Genomic DNA, 8,155 nt, shown 5'->3' on the forward strand with positions numbered 1-8,155 from the left:
CACTTTCCTTGGTAGCTTGTTCCTGTGGTGAATCATCCTCGCTGTTGAATATTTGAGCCTTAACTGTAATATGAATTTGTCTTTTTTCACCTTCCAGCCACTGGGTATTGTTATGCCTTTCTCTGCTCGATTCAAGAGCCCTTTAATACCCAATCTTATCTTTCCATTAAGACACTTCAATACTTCAGTGAAGTCACCTTTCAATCTTCTTTTGATCAGCTAAACAGGTTGAGCTCTTTCAATAGCTCACTAGAAGGCATTTTTCTCCAGCCCTCAGAACATTTGGTGGCTCTTTGGTGCCCCAAACTCTAATTTCACAACATCTTGTGAAAAGGCAGTATTCCAGTATCAGTCTCACTGATGCTGTGTCACCTCCTGTGACGTGACTGACATAATCTGTAACTGTATAGATCACCGTTGCGACTGCTGTTCTATATTTGCAGCCAATATTATAGAAAGGTTGTTGTCTAAGGGGTCTATGGAGAGGTTCTGATTGGCTGATTATAATGATGCTATCTCTAGATGTGAATCCTTTTTGTAGTTGACATTATGAATATTGGTTCTATGCTGCCCGTATTTCAAAGTTGTGCTCTGCTTAAAGGGAACACCTGAGAGATGTTGGTGTCAGTTCTGCCTAGTCTGCTTGATGCAGGTTAGGGAAATGTGAGAACCACTATACTACAGAAAGTCCATTACACTGCCCTGCCCTGTCCTGCCCTGCCCTGCCCTCAAATTCCCTGCACTTTGGTGGTGCTCACCCTGGCACACACTGATGGGCGAACCTGGAGAAACTGGCAGCAGCTCTCTGATGGGTCAGCTGGAAGAGCAGTGGACAGGAGCCAGGGATCAGGAAGTCGTCCTTACATCACCTTTGTGACTCTAGCTTGAAGGGGAGCTTCTTTTTCTTCCCCTTGCTGAGAAGCAGCAAGAGAAGAAAGAAAGGTCCGGTGGGCCAACTGGATGCAGAAGCCAATGCTGCCTTTTCCTGCAGTGAAGCCCAAAATGAGGGACTTGCATTGAGTAAAGGCAGTGCTGTGTTTCCAGCCCACTGCTGCAGCAAGAGGGATAAAACAGCCTGCTGAAGCCTGGGATTGAACCAGGGACCTTTAGATCTTCAGTCTAACGCTCTCCCAACTGAGCTACTTCAGCACCTGCAGGGGGCCTTTTTGGGCTGCTGCTTCTCACCTTGAAGTTTATTCTCCATAAACCATCTCTCCAGTCAACAATGGCCAATGCAAGACGGACATCGCTTGCTATTTTAGCCCTTGGAAACGTCATCAACTAGTCTCTGGATCTCTCGACTGCTGTGCTTCAGTTCATGGGGGAAAAGCGAGAGAAGCGACCTTTGAACAAAGGGCCTGGGGTTAACATCCTAACGCTGTCTGTCTCCGACTGTAACACTATTTAATACTGGCCCACCCTGTGCTGGTGAGTGCTCCATTGCTAGATGTTAGTACATTTCAGTTACTGTCAAAATTAAAAGTTTCTATATTCTTAAAAGAAATGATTATTTCACTTGCTTATATATGGCATTAATAAATACCCTTTTACACATCTTAGCATGAACATTTATTGTCTTATATGACAGAGTAAATCCCGCATCCAAACTGTGCATTGAAATCATGAAATGAGCTACAAATGCAATAAAAATAAGGTATTCAATGGTTTAACATATGGAGCGGGGCTGGGGGGTTCCGAAGACATGTCTTGCCTGGGATGCCACTTGGTCTAGGGGAGGCCCTATCAGGGAAAGCAGGAGTTAGTCTCACATGCCTATTTCCAGGCTGTAATCTGTGGGCGCCCTGCTCTGGGGGAGGGATCGCGGTAGCCCAGACTCAGGGCTGGAACAGGCCCCGGATTGAGGTGGTGGCTGCAGGGTTTGCAGCGCTCTGATGGCTCAGACAATGTGTCTCTCCCAAAGCCTCAGATCTGCGTCCCCAGAAGGCTCCTGCGCTGCCTCCGCTCCTTTCACAGTCTATAGCAAGGAGCAGCAGCAAGGGTCAGGGATGAGCCATGGGCACTAGGTGGGGGGCAGAGGCTTCAGGAGGAAACCCAGCCCCCAGAGCAGAGGGGGATAGGAGGCTTTTTCTCTCTCCTTAGCCACGGGCTAGAGCTCTGTGAAATGCCTCCCGCCCACAGCCTGGGGAAGGGAAGGAGCCCCAGGTTCTAGCTCGATTTGGATGAGGATCACTGGACCCTAGAACCACTCGCTGCCCTTTCCGGAGAAACCTGTGATGCCCAGAACGGGGCTGAGATAAATGCTGACAGGAGTCAGGAATTGCTCCCCTGGAATAGCAGCAGGATTGGGCAGCTGGAAATCTCCCCAAAGGAGCTGAAGCCTTGGCGGGTCAGACATAGATGCCCCAGGTACTGCATGGGGGGGTTAGGTTTGTTTCTGGACAAGAGCAGTGAGAGTTTTATTGCCTCAACATTTCAGTAGAAAAATTCAGACCCAAAGTGTGTGTGGTGGGGAGGTCGATAGCGGTTTCTTTGGGTTTGATTTAGTTTGTTTTCTCATTCTCATTGTAAAAGCCCTGGATCATTTTGATGGGAACAATGTTTGTGGAAGGCCAAGGACAAGTAAGAAAAGTTAAAAATCTGCGTTGGAGTGAAGGGGTCTCTGTGGGCGAGGGCAGGGGTGGAGATTTTCATGGGGAGGGGTTAGGGGATAAACGAGAGGCTTTTGCGGGAACACAGGGGGATGTTTTGCAGTTTAACATCCCCACTTTCCTGTGCTGCTGCCCAGCTCCGACCCCACTGACACCCCTTTGACGAAGTGGGAATTTTCTGGATGTTTTGTTTGCATCTTGTGTGTACCTCAGTTTCCCCTATTTGTTGCACGATTATCTAGGTTAAAGGTCCAAAATGTGGGGTGCCCCCTGCCAGGGGGAATGGAGTAACATTCAGGGGGATGCAGCTGGGCCCAGGCCAGCCCCATGGGGGTGGGGAGGAGGAGCCACCCAGCTCCACTCTTGGCTCCAGCCCCAGCTCTGGCCCCTGCCTCAGCCCCCTTACCCCTGTCTGTGTCCCTTCCCCCTTAGCTGCGGCCCCACTCCCAGCCACGACTCGGGGGGAATATGGACAGGGGTGGGGGGCATGACCCTGAAGTGTTTTGGGACCACGGATCTCGGTGGTGGGACAAGGGGGTTAAATCTTGGCAGAGACCCCCAAAGGGCAGGTGTGGCTGCTGTCGAGCTGCCTGGGCCCAGACAATGGCCACAAATTCTGTCTCCTAGCAACCGATGGCCGGGGCGCACCTGCTGCAAGAGGCCAGCTGGCCGGGAGGAGTCGGAGAACAAAGAACGAGCTGGAGGCCAGGTGAGCAGGTTACCAGGGAAACAGGACAAAGGACAGACGAGGGGCAAAGGGCCTGGCTGAGTCGGGCTGTTGGGAGCAAGGAGTCTGCTGGTTGGGGACTCGAGGGGAGAGCCCAGGCTCTGAGTTCGGGGTCTCTCCAAGATGGACGTTGCTGAATCTTCCTGCTTCCTGTGCGAACACAGAACTTTCCCAGGCTGGATCCCAGACCCCTAACGAACCTTCTGTTGTACAGCGCTGGCTGAGAGTCACTGGGGACTGTGGAAGTTGGGGTGCAGGACTCCCCTTCGGGGGGGGGTGGTGAGGCTTTCCGAGGTGTCTGATTCAGGTGGACTCACTGCAGGAAGCTCCTGGTGTGGAACAGGGGGGCTGAAAGGTCCAAGGTCAGTCCCAGGAGGTGCTGAAGCCAAGGAGGCTTCCCCCAGTGAGAGCGTCCCCTGGGGGTGTCACACTGAGGAGGCTCCTGCCTGGGTTTGACTCAGAGCTGTTCCAGAGCACGGAGCCTGTGTGCCCGTCACAGCCCCCCAGCATGTGACCTACAGGCTCCACTCTGGCAAAGCTCCCTGTAAATCAGAGACAAACTGCCCCCTTCTCCCAGTTACTCTCCCCTGCCGAGAACCCAGAGCAGCTCCTGCCTCGCTGGGTCTCCTGCCAGCCACAGCTGGCCAAGGAGCTGCCCAAGCCGTTCCCCTGGGTCCCTGTGCAGGGGCAGTGTCAGTTCCGACCTCACGAGTACAGTGGCGACGCTCCCTGCCTGTCACGGGGGGGACGAGGGCTTGATTCCCTGAGGAGGAAGCTGGGATTGTGACACCCGTGTATGTCTGCAGTGCAATTAAACCCCACAGCTGGCCCAGGCCGGCTGACTCGGGCTTGCCAGCCTCGGGATCCAGGGGCTGGAGCCTGACCACTGGGACCCTCCCCCCTCGCTAGGTTCAGTGGCCGATATACTGAAGATGAGTTGGTAAGTGGGGAATGTGCACTGGGTGCTGCCACTGGACAGACACTTCCCAGCAGAAGACCCACCCAGTGAATGTGATCCACTCTAAAAACGTGATGAAGGAAAGTCAGACTGGGGCTCTGGATTTATCATCTCGCAACGACTCGATTCAACTTGTTCAGGTTAGAAAGAAAGATTTTTTTTTTATCGCGAGCCTGAAAATTGCCTCCGGTGTGAAAGTCAGAGCTGGATTGTTTCACGCTCACGCACCCTTATCACTATTGAAGGAGTAAAGGAACGTGCAATCCAATGAAGCCTTAACATGTCATTTGCATCCTCAAGCCTGTCCCTGAGGCAGGATCTCGAGGACAGACAGAAATGTTACCCGGTGTCAGGAGGAGAGAGGAAAGCACTTCCCCTCGTGTATTTCCCCAGGCTGTTGTGCAAGGCAGCAGAGGCGCTTTAGGGCATTTTCTGTCACTGATTTTTTTCATGTTGGTGTGGGAGGAAAGACTTAGACCTGCCCCCTTTGTGACCTGTGAATGTGAAGTGACCAGATGATGAGTTAACAATGATGCTGTTGCACAGGATTTGATTGGAATTAGAAAACAAAAAGCCCTTAAAGTGGAACTCTTGGGTGAATAGAACGAGCTGATTTATAGTCAGCCTTGAAAGGCAATAGACTGTTACATTGGGCAGAACAGCCTGGTTTGGTTGGTTGGTTGTTGTCCCTGATAAATTGCAGAGCGTTCAGAGAAGAGCCACAGGAATGATTAAAGGCTTGAGCAGGGAGAGAAGTTTAAAAACAAACCGAACCTTCCCTGCTCCTGCCAGCTGTGACTGCTGAGGACATTTTCCTTCTCTACTCCAGGGTCTCTCTTCTGCCAGATTCTCAGCAAGTCAGGCCCCCTGCAGACTATGGCAGAGCAGTTTGGTATTAAGTTGCAGGACTCACAATGTAAGAGTGCAGCTGCTGTAGCACCTTGACTGACCATGGGCTAAATCCTGCAGCCCTGGCAGCCCAGGATAACCTCCCACTGGTGGTGATGGGAATTTAGCCTTTGTAACGATCTGCTGGTACCTGAGCTCTCAGATGTGAATTAAACTGGGGGCAGACCCAGCTCTAACCAAACAAGTGAAGGATGTAAGTGAAAGAGCAAAGATGGCCCTGGGAGCTGCTGCAGTCCCGTAACCACAGTTGGGAGGAACAGAGGAAAACACCTGTAGCAGTACTGAGAAAAGGAAATTTGTCAGGGAGATCAGTAGCAATAAATGTGAACTGAAGGAGTGCTTTCTCCTCTGTGCCGACAGGTTTGAATTGTGTTACTGTACTATGAGATAAAGCTTTACAATATCCTGCTCTAATTTCAGGATGGGTCTGTAACCATAATTAGTCTCTGTAGAAGTGGGACTTTCAAAATTCCCAAGGAATTTAAGGGGTGGGGTTCACGGTTGGTCACCTGAGGAGTGCAGTAGAATTCAAACCAAAGACCAGAGAGGCGAGAACAGGGATTGTGGGATACCTCCCGGAGGCCAATCACAGCACTGTAATCGACCAGGGTGTCTACACTGGCACCACGGGGATGTAGCTCTGGCCCAGAAAGCTGTACGCCTCTCGTTGGGAATCCCTCTGATTTACTGTTTTTACAGAGGGTGAAATGACAATTTTTCCTATCCCTGCCCTGTTCCTGCTCTTTGTATTAGTTCAATATATTTTAAGTGAGAAAAATGGTAGAAAAAAATATCTGCTCTCCAACACAACTTGAAGCAACATCAGAGCAACTGGGAATGAAACAATTTATTTCCAAAAGGGGAACTCGATGACTAACAATGGCTTTGAAATGGGGGAACAGTATAACCGTGATGCTCAGGGTTTGTTTAGACTAGGAAAAGTGATGGAATTTAGGTCAGTTGAAGGGGAAAGCTAATGCCAACCACTGCACCTGGGCATCTGTTCTAGAACTATAATTGTCTTTTTACATCAAGATCACTAACTTGAGCAGACAACGCCATGTACAGCCCTAGTGGATGGAAGGCACAGATACTTTTTGCCTCACTGTACCTTGTTGGGATCAAACCTCCAGGAGCTGATGAACATTCCTGGCTCAAAAGGAAAGGAGTTGATAGAAAAGATCACAGGACTGACCCCAAAGAAGGGTGAGCTGCAAAAGGCAGAAGCAGGTAACTCATCTGGTGGAGCTGAGAGACCACGGTGAAGATGGTGCAAAAATCACTATGTGGGAATTAGGAAATGTGATTTTTTTTTAAAATTTTGCCCAGCCCTAGTCAAGGGATTTATTACAGTTCTCTCTCATGTGGATTTTCTGATGTCTAATAAGGTCTGAGTTCTGATTGAACCTTTTCCCACACTCAGAGCACGTGTAGGGCGTCTCCCCTGTGTGGATTCTCCTGTGTGTGCTCAGGACAGAGCTCTGATTGAAGCTTTTCCCGCACTCAGAGCATGTGTAGGGCATCTCCCCTGTGTGGATTCTCTGATGTCTAATAAGGTCTGAGTTCTGATTGAAGTTTTTCCTGCACGCAGCGCACGTGTAGGGCTTCTCCCCTGTGTGGATTTTCCTGTGTGTACTCAGGACAGAGCGCCGATTGAAGCTTTTCCCGCACTCATGGCACATGTGGCGTGTCTCTTCCAAGTTAATTCTGTCACTTGTTATAAGGTCTGAGTGGCTACTAAAGTTTTCCTCTGGCCTCTGCTGAGTCTCACAGGCTTTTGTTTTTCTGAGTCGACAACTCCCAGAAACATTCCCTTTGGATCTTCCTGATAAAGTTCCATGTGGTTCTCCTTGCTCAGCATCTTCCTGCTGGGGTTTCTCCTCCTCATTCTGACTCACCATCCCATCACCTGATGGGAGACAGAGAGAATCCAGACACAGGTCACTCCCTTTGCCGGAAAGAAAGAAAATCTTAGAGAGAGGAATGGTAAAAGGGATGAACAATCCAAAATATGTGTGGGAGAGATCAAACCTATCAGGTGCTGATTTTCCCCAAACCCTTCCACAGAAGAGAGAGGAAGGGATCAGTTTTGGTCTGCATCTCACGAGAACACTCGGGGGAAAGTGAGACTGGGGAGGGACCTGCTGCCAGTTGTCACTCATGGCTGCCCTCCTATTCTGACTGACATCTGCCATAATGATTCCACATCTGCAGGGAACAATCCTGAACTTGGAGAGCTCACAGGATCTTTGTAGGGCATCCCGAATGTTTCCTGCATTCCCACACAGTTTTGAGTTGGTTTAACCAATTCCTCACCTGTGAAGGCAGCTGTTGGAAGCAGTTCTTTCTCAGAGCCCTGGAGGTCTGGGACCCACGGCTGTTCCCCTCGTTCCATCTGTGAGATCACATCAGGTTTGGAATTTGGAAACCCTACTGCAGGTAAAGAAAACGAGGGAGGTCAGTGAAATTTGTGGGATACTTGTCACAAAGAATATTCCATGGTTTTAACCCCCAGCTCATTTTTAAGCAGTAACATCCCAAGGCCAGCTTCCTTGGCTCAAAGTGGCAGGAGAGTTATTATGATTATAAATCATATTCATTACCTTAGTGCCTAAGGACCAACTAACAGTGGGTCCCCATTGTGCTCGGCAAAGTAAAAACAGAGAACAGTAGATGGCCCATGCCCTGAAGAATTTACAATCTGAATAGACAAGACAGACACAGAATGGGGGAAGGGATAGACCCCACTGTTAACATAGAAATATTCAGGCCTGCCTGTAAAGTCTATAGTTTAAGAACTTAGGTGTATTTTTTATCACTTAGCTACTTACAGGAGTATGAAAACAAAGAAACAAAATCACTGTCTGTATTTGTAAGGGCCTTCTCTTACTGTGACCGTCTGAGGCCTTGTTCTTAAGCTAAGGCCTTTGGCTAAGCAGCAGGGGCAGCCAT

The 8,155-nt window shown here is 49.7% G+C and overlaps 1 non-coding gene across 1 annotated transcript; it reads right to left on the reverse strand.

Annotated features, from left to right (window-relative positions):
* Positions 1-1,076: 1,076 nt before the first annotated feature.
* Positions 1,077-1,149, reverse strand: TRNAF-GAA. Its single transcript has one exon. It is a non-coding gene; the product is annotated as a tRNA-Phe (tRNA).
* Between the last annotated feature and the right edge of the window lie 7,006 nt (positions 1,150-8,155).

This window comes from Mauremys reevesii, linkage group 14 (genome assembly GCF_016161935.1).
Source record: "Mauremys reevesii isolate NIE-2019 linkage group 14, ASM1616193v1, whole genome shotgun sequence".
Classification (NCBI taxonomy): domain Eukaryota; kingdom Metazoa; phylum Chordata; order Testudines; family Geoemydidae; genus Mauremys; species Mauremys reevesii.